Here is a 14,522-nt window from a genome sequence, read left to right on the forward strand (position 1 = left end):
TCACATCTCATGCTATCAGAAGGGTCTCAGGATTGGAATGGGAAGGAGTTGGATATCACATCTCATGCTAAAGGGAGGGTCTCAGGTTTGGAAGGGGAAGGATTTTGATATCACATCTCATGTTATAGGAAGGAAATCAGGTTTGGTATTAGAAGCATTGAGATATCACATCTCATGCTAAAGGGAGGGTCTCAGGTTTGGAAAGGGAAGGATTTGGATATCACATCTCATGTTATAGGAAGGATCTCAGGTTTGGTATTAGAAGCTTTGAGTTATCACATCTCATGCTATAGGAAGGCTCTCAGGATTGGAATGGGAAGGAGTTGGATATCACATCTCATGCTATAGGAAGGCTCTCAGGATTGGAATGGGAAGGAGTTGGATATCACATCTCATGCCATAGGAAGGATCTCAGGTCTGGTATTAGAAGCATTGAGACATCACATCTCATGTTATAGGAAGGGTCTCAGGATTGGAATGGGAAGGAGTTGGATATCACATCTCATGCTATAGGAAGGGTCTCAGGTTTGGTATAAGCATTGAGATATCACATCTCATGCTATAGGAAGGGTCTCAGGATTGGAATGGGAGGGAGTAGGATATCACATCTCATGCTATAGGGAGGGTCTCACGTTTGGAAAGGGAGGGAGTAGGATATCACATTTCATGTTAGAGGTAGGATCTCAGGTTTGGTATTAGAGGCATTGAGATATCACATCTCATGCTATCAGAAGGGTCTCAGGATTGGAATGGGAAGGAGTTGGATATCACATCTCATGCTAAAGGGAGGGTCTCAGGTTTGGAAGGGGAAGGATTTTGATATCACATCTCATGTTATAGGAAGGAAATCAGGTTTGGTATTATAAGCATTGAGATATCGCATCTCATGCTATCGGAAGGATCTCAGGTTTGGTATTAGAGGCATTGAGATATCACATCTCATGCTATCGAAAGGGTATCAGGATTGGATTTGGAAGTAGTTGGATATCCCATCTCATGCTATAGGAAGGGTCTCAGGATTGGAATGAGAAGGAGCTGGATATCACATCTCATGCTAAAGGAAGGGTCTCAGGTTTGGAAGGGGAAGGATTTGGATATCACATCTCATGTTATAGGACGGGTCTCACGTTTGGTATTAGAAGCATTAAGATATCACATCTCATGGTATAGGAAGGGTTTCAGGATTGGAATGGGAAGGAGTTGGATATCATATCTCATGCTATAGGAAGGGTCTCAGGATTGGATTGGGAAGGAGTTTGATATCAAATCTCATGCCATAGGAAGGGTCTCAGGTTTGGTATTAGAAGCATTGAGATATCACATCTCATGCTATAGGAAGTGTCTGAGGATTGGAATGGGAAGGAGTCGGATATCACATCTCATGCTATAGGAAGGGTCTCAGGTTTGGTAGAAGCATTGAGATATCACATGTCATGCTACAGGAAGAGTCTCAGGATTGGAATGGGAAGAAGTTGGATATCACATCTCATGCTAAAGGGAGGGTCTCAGGTTTGGAAGGGGAAGGATTTGGATATCACATCTCATGTTAGAGGTAGGATCTCAGGTTTGGTATTAGAAGCATTGAGATATCACATCTCATGCTATCGGAAGGGTCTCAGGATTGGAATGAGAAGGAGCTGGATATCACATCTCATGCTAAAGGAAGGGTCTCAGGTTTGGAAGGGGAAGGATTTGGATATCACATCTCATGTTATAGGACGGGTCTCAGGTTTGGTATTAGAAGCATTAAGATATCACATCTCATGGTGTAGGAAGGGTTTCAGGATTGGAATGGGAAGGAGTTGGATATCATATCTCATGCTATAGGAAGGGTCTCAGGATTGGATTGGGAAGGAGTTTGATATCAAATCTCATGCCATAGGAAGGGTCTCAGGTTTGGTATTAGAAGCATTGAGTTATCACATCTCATGCTATAGGAAGTGTCTGAGGATTGGAATGGGAAGGAGTCGGATATCACATCTCATGCTATTGGAAGGGTCTCAGGTTTGGTAGAAGCATTGAGATATCACATCTCATGCTATAGGAAGAGTCTCAGGATTGGAATGGGAAGGAGTTGGATATCACGTCTCATGTTATAGGAAGGGTCTCAGGTTTGGTAGTAGAAACATTGAGATATCAAATCTCATGCTATAGGAAGGGACGCAGGATTGGAATGGGACGGAGTTTGATATCACATCTCATGCTATAGGAAGGGTCCAGGTTTGGTATTAGAAGCATTGAGATATCGCATCTCATGCTATAGGAAGGGTCTCAGGATTGGAATGGGAAGGAGTTGGATATCACATCTCATGCCATAGGAAGGGTCTCAGGTTTGGTATAAGCATTGAGATATAACATCTCTGCTATCGGAAGTGTCTCAGGATTGGGATGGGAAGGAGTTGGATATCACATCTCATACTATAGGAAGGGTCTCAGGTTTGGAACGGGAAGGAGTTGGATATCCCATCTCATGTTATAGGACGGGTCTCAGGTTTGGTATTAGAAGCATTGAGATATCACATCTCATGCTGTAGGAAGAGTTTCAGGTTTGGAATGGGAAGGAATTGGATATCACATCTCATGTCATAGCAAGGATCTCAGGTTTGGTATTAGAAGAATTGAGATATCACATCTCATGTTATTGGAAGAATCTCAGGTTTGGTATTAGAAGCATTGAGATATCACATCTCATGCTATCGGAAGGGTCTCAGGATTGGAATGAGAAGGAGCTGGATATCACATCTCATGCTAAAGGAAGGGTCTCAGGTTTGGAAGGGGAAGGATTTGGATATCACATCTCATGTTATAGGACGGGTCTCAGGTTTGGTATTAGAAGCATTAAGATATCACATCTCATGGTGTAGGAAGGGTTTCAGGATTGGAATGGGAAGGAGTTGGATATCATATCTCATGCTATAGGAAGGGTCTCAGGATTGGATTGGGAAGGAGTTTGATATCAAATCTCATGCCATAGGAAGGGTCTCAGGTTTGGTATTAGAAGCATTGAGTTATCACATCTCATGCTATAGGAAGTGTCTGAGGATTGGAATGGGAAGGAGTCGGATATCACATCTCATGCTATTGGAAGGGTCTCAGGTTTGGTAGAAGCATTGAGATATCACATCTCATGCTATAGGAAGAGTCTCAGGATTGGAATGGGAAGGAGTTGGATATCACGTCTCATGTTATAGGAAGGGTCTCAGGTTTGGTAGTAGAAACATTGAGATATCAAATCTCATGCTATAGGAAGGGACGCAGGATTGGAATGGGACGGAGTTTGATATCACATCTCATGCTATAGGAAGGGTCCAGGTTTGGTATTAGAAGCATTGAGATATCGCATCTCATGCTATAGGAAGGGTCTCAGGATTGGAATGGGAAGGAGTTGGATATCACATCTCATGCCATAGGAAGGGTCTCAGGTTTGGTATAAGCATTGAGATATAACATCTCTGCTATCGGAAGTGTCTCAGGATTGGGATGGGAAGGAGTTGGATATCACATCTCATACTATAGGAAGGGTCTCAGGTTTGGAACGGGAAGGAGTTGGATATCCCATCTCATGTTATAGGACGGGTCTCAGGTTTGGTATTAGAAGCATTGAGATATCACATCTCATGCTGTAGGAAGAGTTTCAGGTTTGGAATGGGAAGGAATTGGATATCACATCTCATGTCATAGCAAGGATCTCAGGTTTGGTATTAGAAGAATTGAGATATCACATCTCATGTTATTGGAAGAATCTCAGGTTTGGTATTAGAAGCATTGAGATATCACATCTCATGCTATCAGAAGGGTCTCAGGATTGGAATGGGAAGGAGTTGGATATCACATCTCATGCTATAGGAAGGGTCTCAGGTTGGAATGGGAAGGAGTTGGATATCACATCTCATGCCATAGGAAGGATCTCAGGTTTGGTATTAGAATCATTGAGACATCACATCTCATGTTATAGGAAAGGTCTCAGGATTGGAATGGGAAGGAGTTGGATATCACATCTCATGCTATAGGAAGGGTCTCAGGTTTGGTATAAGCATTGAGATATCACATCTCATGCTATAGGAAGGGTCTCAGGATTGGAATGGGAAGTATTTGGATATCACATCTCATGCTATAGGGAGGGTCTCACGTTTGGAAAGGGAAGGATTTGGATATCACATCTCATGTTATAGGAAGGATCTCAGGTTTGGTATTAGAAGCTTTGAGTTATCACATCTCATGCTATAGGAAGGCTCTCAGGATTGGAATGGGAAGGAGTTGGATATCACATCTCATGCTATAGGAAGGCTCTCAGGATTGGAATGGGAAGGAGTTGGATATCACATCTCATGCCATAGGAAGGATCTCAGGTCTGGTATTAGAAGCATTGAGACATCACATCTCATGTTATAGGAAGGGTCTCAGGATTGGAATGGGAAGGAGTTGGATATCACATCTCATGCTATAGGAAGGGTCTCAGGTTTGGTATAAGCATTGAGATATCACATCTCATGCTATAGGAAGGGTCTCAGGATTGGAATGGGAGGGAGTAGGATATCACATCTCATGCTATAGGGAGGGTCTCACGTTTGGAAAGGGAGGGAGTAGGATATCACATTTCATGTTAGAGGTAGGATCTCAGGTTTGGTATTAGAGGCATTGAGACATCACATCTCATGCTATCAGAAGGGTCTCAGGATTGGAATGGGAAGGATTTGGATATCACATCTCATGTTATAGGAAGGATCTCAGGTTTGGTATTAGAAGCATTGAGATATCACATCTCATGCTATCGGAAGGATCTCAGGTTTGGTATTAGAAGCATTGAGACATCACATCTCATGCTATCAGAAGGGTTTCAGGATTGGAATGGGAAGGAGTTGGATATCACATCTCATGCTAAAGGGAGGGTCTCAGGTTTGGAAGGGGAAGGATTTGGATGTCACATCTCATGTTATAGGAAGGATCTCATGTTTGGTATTAGAAGCATTGAGATATCACATCTCATGGTATAGGAAGGGTCTCAGGATTGGAATGGGAAAGAGTTGGATAGCACATCTCAAGCTATCTCAGGATTGGAATGGGAAGGAGTTTGATATCACATCTGAAGCTATAGGAAGGGTTTCAGGATTGGAATGGGAAGGAGTTGGATATCACATCTCATGTTATAGGAAGGGTCTCAGGATTGGAATGGGAAGGACTTAGATATCACATCTCATGCTATAGGGAGGGTCTCAGTTTTGATATTAGAAGCATTGAGATATCACATCTCATGCTATCGGAAGGGTCGCAGGATTGGAATGAGAAGGAGCTGGATATCACATCTCATGCTAAAGGAAGGGTCTCAGGTTTGGAAGGGGAAGGATTTGGATATCACATCTCATGTTATAGGACGGGTCTCACGTTTGGTATTAGAAGCATTAAGATATCACATCTCATGGTATAGGAATGGTTTCAGGATTGGAATGGGAAGGAGTTGGATATCATATCTCATGCTATAGGAAGGGTCTCAGGATTGGATTGTGAAGGAGTTTGATATCAAATCTCATGCCATAGGAAGGGTCTCAGGTTTGGTATTAGAAGCATTGAGATATCACATCTCATGCTATAGGAAGTGTCTGAGGGTTGGAATGGGAAGGAGTCGGATATCACATCTCATGCTATAGGAAGGGTCTCAGGTTTGGTAGAAGCATTGAGATATCACATCTCATGCTATAGGAAGAGTCTCAGGATTGGAATGGGAAGGAGTTGGATATCACATCTCATGCTATAGGACGGCTCTCAGGTTTGGAAGGGGAAGGAGTTGGATATCACATTTCATGTTAGAGGTAGGATCTCAGGTTTGGTATTAGAGGCATTGAGACATCACATCTCATGCTATCAGAAGGGTCTCAGGATTGGAATGGGAAGGATTTGGATATCACATCTCATGTTATAGGAAGGATCTCAGGTTTGGTATTAGAAGCATTGAGATATCACATCTCATGCTATCGGAAGGATCTCAGGTTTGGTATTAGAAGCATTGAGACATCACATCTCATGCTATCAGAAGGGTTTCAGGATTTTAATGGGAAGGAGTTGGATATCACATCTCATGCTAAAGGGAGGGTCTCAGGTTTGGAAGGGGAAGGATTTGGATATCACATCTCATGTTATAGGAAGGATCTCAGGTTTGGTATTAGAAGCATTGAGATATCACGTATCATGCTATAGGAAAGGTCTCAGGATTGGAATGGGAAGGAGTTGGATATCACATCTCATGCTAAAGGAAAGGTCTCAGGTTTGGAAGGGGAAGGATTTGGATCTCACATATGTTTTAGGACGGTCTCAGGTTTGGTATTAGAAGCATTGAGATATCACATCTCATGGTATAGGAAGGGTCTCAGGATTGGAATGGGAAGGAGTTGGATAGCACATCTCGAGCTATCTCAGGATTGGAATGGGAAGGAGTTTGATATCACATCTGAAGCTATAGGAAGGGTTTCAGGATTGGAATGGGAAGGAGTTGTATATCACATCTCATGTTATAGGAAGTGTCTCAGTATTGGAATGGGAAGGAGTTGGATATCACATCTCATGCCATAGGAAGGGTCTCAGATTTGGTATAAGCATTGAGATATCATATCACATCTCATGCTATAGGAAGGGTCTCAGGATTGGAATGGGAAGGACTTGGATATCACATCTCATGCTATAGGGAGGGTCTCAAGTTTGATATTAGAAGCATTGAGATAACAAATCTCATGATATGGGAAGGGTCTCAGGATTGGAATGGGAAGGAGTTGGATATCACATCTCATGATAAAGGAAGGGTCTCAGGTTTGGAAGGGGAAGGATTTGGATATCACAACTCATGTTATAGGACGGGTGTCAGGTTTGGTATTAGAAGCATTGAGATAGCAAGTCTCCTGGTATAGGAAGGGTCTCAGAATTGGAATGGGAAGGAGTTGGATATCACATCTCAAGCTATAGGAAGGGTCTCGGGATTGGAATGGGAAGGAGTTTGATATCACATCTCATGCCATAGTATGGGTCTCAGGTTTGGTAGAAGCATTGGGATATCACATCTCGTGCTATCGGAAGGGTATCAGGATTGGATTTGGAAGTAGTTGGATATCCCATCTCATGCTATAGGAAGGGTCTCAGGTTGGAATGGGAAAGAGTTGGATATCACATCTCATGTTATAGGAAGGGTCTCAGGATTGGAATGGGAAGGACTTCGATATCACATCTCATGTTATAGGAAGGCTCTCAGGTTTGGAAGGGGAAGGAGTTGGATATCACATTTCATGTTAGATGTAGGATCTCAGGTTTGGTATTAGAGGCATTGAGACATCACATCTCATGCTATCAGAAGGGTCTAAGGATTGGAATGGGAAGGAGTTGGATATCACATCTCACGCTAAAGGGAGGGTCTCTGGTTTGGAAGGGGAAGGATTTGGATATCACATCTCATGTTATAGGAAGGATCTCAGGTTTGGTATTAGAAGCATTGAGATATCACATCTCATGCTATCGAAAGGATCTCAGGTTTGGTATTAGAAGCATTGAGATATCACATCTCATGCTATCAGAAGGGTCTCAGGATTGGAATGGGAAGGAGTTGGATGTCACATCTCATGCTAAAGGGAGGGTCTCAGGTTTGGAAGGGGAAGGATTTGGATATCACATCTCATGTTATAGGAAGGATCTCAGGTTTGGTATTAGAAGCATTGAGATATCACATCTCATGCTATAGTAAGGGTCTCAGGATTGGAATGGGAAGGAGTTGGATATCACATCTCATGCTAAAGGAAGGGTCTCAGGTTTGGTAGAAGCATTGAGATATCACATCTCATGCTATAGGAAGGGTCTCAGGATTGGAATGGGAAGGAGTTGGATATCACATCTCATGCCATAGGAAGGGTCTCAGGTTTGGTATAAGCATTGAGGTATCACATCTCTGCTATCCGAAGGGTCTCAGGATTGGAATTGGAAGGACTTAGATATCACATCTCATGCTATCGGGAGGGTCTCAGTTTTGATATTAGAAGCATTGAGATATCACATCTCATGCTATCGGAAGGGTCTCAGGATTGGAATGAGAAGGAGCTTGATATCACATCTCATGCTAAAGGAAGGGTCTCAGGTTTGGAAGGGGAAGGATTTGGATATCACATCTCATGTTATAGGACGGGTCTCACGTTTGGTATTAGAAGCATTAAGATATCACATCTCATGGTATAGGAAGGGTTTCAGGATTGGAATGGGAAGGAGTTGGATATCATATCTCATGCTATCGGAAGGGTATCAGGATTGGATTTGGAAGTAGTTGGATATCCCATCTCATGCTATAGGAAGGGTCTCAAGTTGGAATGGGAAGGAGTTGGATATCACATCTCATGTTATAGGAAGGGTCTCAGGATTGGAATGGGAAGGACTTCGATATCACATCTCTTGTTATAGGAAGGGTCTCAGGTTTGGAAGGGGAAGGAGTTGGATATCACATTTCATGTTAGATGTAGGATCTCAGGTTTGGTATTAGAGGCATTGAGACATCACATCTCATGCTATCAGAAGGGTCTAAGAATTGGAATGGGAAGGAGTTGGATATCACATCTCACGCTAAAGGGAGGGTCTCTGGTTTGGAAGGGGAATGATTTGGATATCACATCTCATGTTATAGGAAGGATCTCAGGTTTGGTATTAGAAGCATTGAGATATCACATCTCATGCTATCAGAAGGGTCTCAGGATTGGAATGGGAAGGAGTTGGATATCACATCTCATGCTAAAGGGAGGGTCTCAGGTTTGGAAGGGGAAGGATTGGATATCACATCTCATGTTATAGGAAGGATCTCAGGTTTGGTATTAGAAGCATTGAGATATCACATCTCATGCTATAGTAAGGGTCTCAGGATTGGAATGGGAAGGAGTTGGATATCACATCTCATGCTAAAGGAAGGGTCTCAGGTTTGGTAGAAGCATTGAGATATCACATCTCATGCTATAGGAAGGGTCTCAGGATTGGAATGGGAAGGAGTTGGATATCACATCTCATGCCATAGGAAGGGTCTCAGGTTTGGTATAAGCATTGAGATATCACATCTCTGCTATCCGAATGGTCTCAGGATTGGAATGGGAAGGACTTAGATATCACATCTCATGCTATGGGGAGGGTCTCAGTTTTGATATTAGAAGCATTGAGATATCACATCTCATGCTATCGGAAGGGTCTCAGGATTGGAATGAGAAGGAGCTGGATATCACATCTCATGCTAAAGGAAGGGTCTCAGGTTTGGAAGGGGAAGGATTTGGATATCACATCTCATGTTATAGGACGGGTCTCACGTTTGGTATTAGAAGCATTAAGATATCACATCTCATGGTATAGGAAGGGTTTCAGGATTGGAATGGGAAGGAGTCGGATATCATATCTCATGCTATAGGAAGGGTCTCAGGATTGGATTGGGAAGGAGTTTGATATCAAATCTCATGCCATAGGAAGGGTCTCAGGTTTGGTATTAGAAGCATTGAGATATCACATCTCATGCTATAGGAAGTGTCTGAGGATTGGAATGGGAAGGAGTCGGATATCACATCTCATGCTATAGGAAGGGTCTCAGGTTTGGTAGAATGTTAGGAAAGATTTCGTAATTGTAGGTAATTTTCCTTCCATGTGGCAACCCCTAAACTTTTTGCTGTTGTTTTTCACCTTGTTCTTGACTTTGCCAGAGAAGTGCAGCCTTCTGCCGCACTCCTCTGGGCTTTCGCTCGTTTTCTTATGGGGAAACTGACATGCCCTTAAGACAGTCAGTACCGGGGAACGCTGTTTCCCGTAGTTTCTTTTATCATGTTGCGGCTTTAGTGCAACATGACACAAGAGGGCACTGTAAGCTAAGTTACAGCTCTCTTGGGTCTCTAACCTTCTACAGGCCCTAGATACTCATTTAGGATTGTATTTGATCGGTGCAAGTCATTCAGGGATTGGAATGATGGCAGCGATCGTTTTGTGTATTTTGAGCTCCTTTTGGCGTTCTGAGCGCGTTTTTCGCGCTGAACCCAAAATGGTGGCCTGGCTCCCAAAATGGCCAGACCACGAGGCTCCTTTGTCCTGTCCACTGACCGTCTTGCTCCCTTCACCTTCCCCAGGTCGAGCGACCCGGGGCCTTCCTTATTTGGGCATGTACTTTCCCGCAAAACACGGATGCTTTCGCGGGCTTCTACCTGTCTTTTGTGTGCCTCCAGGGTGTGGGCTGGGATGTCTGGTCCCAATACACATCCTGGGTGCCAGAGAGTCTAGGGTAGTGTGAATGCCTGGGACCACCGTGGTCCGTGATTGGTCCACGAATGGTGTGTGTGTTGATGAGCGGATCTCCCATTGGCTCCCCTCCGTTTTGGCGCAAAGGGAACCGTGGATAAGAGGGGGCTGGAAACACCACTACCATGTCGATCTCCTGAGTTCTCACGAACGAAGGAATACAGGAGCCAAGTATCCTGCAACCAAGAGGCTGGACTGAGGAATCGCTGGTGACCCGCTGAAGGACTCCTCCTTTGCACTGCTGTCGTCCTGTGAAACCCTTTCCTCCTTTGATCGAACCAGAAGGCCTGTACTGGTGCTTCGACCTTTGGAATAGCAGGAACAGGTATTCTCGGCGACTTCATCATCTCCTGCCAGTAAGCCTTCGGAAGCGTCTCTGGGCCATCCAGTTGACTGACCAGCTTACAAGGGAGTCTTGCTCTGTAACCGCCGCCAGGTTGTGTTGTATTTCGAGTCCTTGTCACTCTCACACGCTTAGTACACTTGGCGTTCCCAAGTCTGAAGTGAGTAGTGTACATTTGGCTCAGATACACACGGCCGCTCCGTTGCCCTGCTGTGGTGACAAAACTGTGCAGGTTTCTTCGATTGGGACGTCTTTTTTTTCTACACGACGACGAGGCATTCCCGGCTCTTCTGAACCTGCCAGCTGCTGAAACTAACGTGGAGAAGCCTGGGTCTGCTTGCATCGGGGACCAGTGAGTAGTATAGCTAGGATCTGGTCGCCCTCCTGCAGTAGCCCATTGCTTTTCCCCGCTGTGTAAAAACAGCATCCTTTTGTCCGTACTCGCGCTCTGCTTCTGCTCACTGTGGAGGCTGCGCTTGAGTCGCGGAACCTGTTCTTCTTCTGTTGTGCACTAAACCGAACTGCCTGACTTCTTCCGAAGAGCTTCTCCTTTTGCCCGTTGGCACCAGCGTGTGCAGGTACTTTTGAGCACAAGGCTCCACTCTTCGCAGGGCTCGGACTTCCATCTAGTTAGGTGCCTCTGAAGGTGAACTGAGTCTAAAGCATTGTATCGCACTGCCTGTTTTCCTTCCCTTGCAGGTGGACTACACATTTCGTGCATATAACGCTTGCGACTGTCGTATTTGTATATATATTGTATTGGTATGGTATGTGTTGGCTTAATATTGTGATATTGTGATTTTCTCGCTACGGTCATTATTTTAAAGGCCTTAAAATAAATGTGTATATATTTTTGATATAACAACTGTTTGGAGTAGTTTGTAAGCGCTCTTGCTTTGTGTGCTCATTGCGGGCTTTCAGTCACCCTCACCCCTCTTGAGACCTAGTCTTGACCGCCGCGATCGCTACCTTGATTGGTCTGGCTCGTCCAGAGGTTACCCTGTTCCAAGTAATTAGGTTGGCCTTCTGAACTTCTGCGCCATCAGGACAGAGTTCAGAAATCCGTCTTAACAAATTGGTGTACAGCGGTGGGATACGACTGAAGGTATCCAGTGTTGCGCACGAACTAAGGCATTTCAGGTTATTCCAACCAGGACACGTAGTGAATTGTTGTAGTATAACTTTAAAAAGGCCATAGTCCTATCTAACAGTATCGAAACAAATACCTTGTTAACTTTAAATGCTTCCAAATCAGAAACATTGAAGAAGATGTGTGCGGAGAGAGGTGTTTCCTCTCAAGGCACTAAATTGGAAATGATCCAAAGAATCGTGGCGTGGCAAGAAGCGCAGCTTGACGCTATAAATTCTGAGGACAGTGCAGAAGGTGGTGGGGCTGCTCTCACTGGTAGAACCGACGGTTCTGCCGCTGCACTGATCCATCGCGACCACGAGGACAGGGAGGATGTGATGTCTAATGTTTCCTCTGCCAGTGCTGATGGGGAGGCTATGCTTGAATTCAAGAAGCAAGAGCTGCGGTTTAGGCAGCAGGAGCTTGAATTCAGCATAGCCAAACTAAAAATCGAACAGGCAGAAAAACAAAAAGACAGGGATCACCAGTTGGAACCGGCCAAGCTTCAGGTGGCAAATGGGTCCAAGGGTCCTGGACATGGGTCTGGGGCTTCCTCTCATCCACGGTTTCCGAAAGATCTGCTCAGTGTGTATGAGGAAAGGAATGACATTATGCACTGGCTGAATGCGTTTGAGTATGCATGCGAAGTTCAACAAGTTGACAATGCTGATAAGATTGCCTGGTTACTCAGCAGACTGCCCCATTCTGGCTGTAGTGCCATTATGGAAATGTCGAAGGCTGAGCGAGCTGATTTCGCAATGTTAAAGCAAACTCTCATTTTAAAGTTTGGGAAGACTCCGGCCCAATATTTGAAACGTTTCAGAGAGTATAAGAAAAAGGAAGGTGGTACTTGGGTATCTTATGTCACTGAATCCTTGAAAAATTAACTGGCTGGGTCGAAGGTTATAAGGTTTCTACCTTCGAAGGCATGATAAATCTTGTCATGCTGGAATACATTTTTGCTTCTTCTTCCCCGGAGCTTAAGCAGCATTTGGCCGTTTCGAAGGAGATAGATCCTAAGAAGCTGGCCATTGCAGCAGACTTATGGGTGTCACATCGAGTGTCCCATAAGGACAAAACTCATCCTGGTAAGCAGGAGGAAGGGAAAAAGTCCAAAGATATGGAGGGTGGAGAATCTGCTAAATCTTCTTCTCATAAGGGCCACAAAAAGAAAAATAAGGGTAAGACACAAGAGAACTCGCAGGGTAGTGGAGGTCCGCCTCCGAAACAGAACTCTGGTTACAATAAGCCTCCCTATGTAAACAGACCCAATGGATCGTGTTTTGCTTGTGGAGCAACTGACCATGTGAAGGGGGATCCCTGTTGTAAGGTTAGACCTTTGGGGGTCCACTCCGCTAATCTGGCCTTCTCCTCCTACAAGGAAGAAGAGATTACAGGAGCATCCTTCTCCTCAGACTCATTTCCCAGCGGGATAGAGGCTGAGGTAGTTTTAGTGTCCCTGGGTTCCTGGGAGCCTAAAGTCGCAGAGGCTTATGCTAGGATTCCGGATAATACCAAGCACTACTTTAAAGACAGTGTGCTGATCAATGGAGTAGATACTCCAGCTCTTAGGGATAGTGGGTGCAGTCGCACTGTAGTGGATTCTACCTTGGTAGACTCAGAGGAAGTTGCCAGAGCTACTCTGATGCCCACTAAGTTGGCTGACGGCCCCCTCCGTATGTTTCCCGTAATACCTGTAAATCTTACTTTAAATGGTACAGCAGTCAGGATTCCAGTGAGCATTCAGAGAAACGTCCCGGGAAAGGTCTTGTTAGGTAATGATCTCAGAGCTTTAGGGCTTGTAGGAGACACTGCCGAAAGACCCTACACACGGTCTCAAGCACGGGCAGCATTGGCCAAGTCCAATACGCTGCCCCAGCCGAAGGGGAAACCCAAGGCGAAAGGAGTCGACAAGTCAAGACGAGGGAAAGAGAATATTCCCCCGAGCTCGCCTACCACTGCGGTGGAGGAAGTTGGTCAATCGCCCGGGCCTGACGAGGAGGTGGCGATGCCTGAAGTATTCGACCCCAACGATCATCCTGAACTAAAAGACTTGTTAGTTGAAGGAGGTCCTGATAGGGACGAATTCAGTAAAGGCCAACGTGAGTGCCCATCTCTGGAAGGCCTAAGGAGACAGGCCTGCTCCCAGCTTGAGGGTGAACCTCCTGGGACGCATAGGATTTATTGGGAAGGTGGACTCCTGTATAGTGAGCCCACAGAGTCTACAGAAGGAGACCATAGGAGGTTGGTGGTTCCCCTTGCTGTTAGGCCCTTCCTCCTGCAGTTGGCGCATGAAGTTCCCCTTGCTGGTCACCTTGGTATGAAGAGGACCAAGCAAAGGTTATCCATGCACTTCTACTGGCCCAAGATGGGGGTGCAAGTAGAAAGTCACTGCAGGAGTTGTACCTCCTGCCAGTTGTCTGGTAAGGTTGGCGCGACAATCCAAGCTCCGTTGGTACCGCTCCCAGTTGTGGGGGTACCATTTGAAAGGGTAGGGATCGACATCGTTGGTCCCCTTAACCCGCAAACATCCTCAGGCAATAGGTTTATCCTGGTGCTGGTCGACCATGCAACCAGATATCCTGAGGCCATCCCATTGAAAACTGTAACTGCCAAGTCAGTTGCAAAAGCTTTACTTGGCATATTTACTAGGGTTGGCTTCCCTAAAGAAGTTGTGTCAGATCGTGGCAGCAACTTTATGTCGAAGTATATGCAGGCTATGTGGAAAGAATGTGGGGTCACCTACAAGTTCTCTTCTGCATACCACCCCCA

Source organism: Ambystoma mexicanum, chromosome 14, assembly GCF_040938575.1.
Source record: "Ambystoma mexicanum isolate Mex_15411 chromosome 14, UKY_AmexF1_1, whole genome shotgun sequence".
NCBI lineage: Eukaryota > Metazoa > Chordata > Amphibia > Caudata > Ambystomatidae > Ambystoma > Ambystoma mexicanum.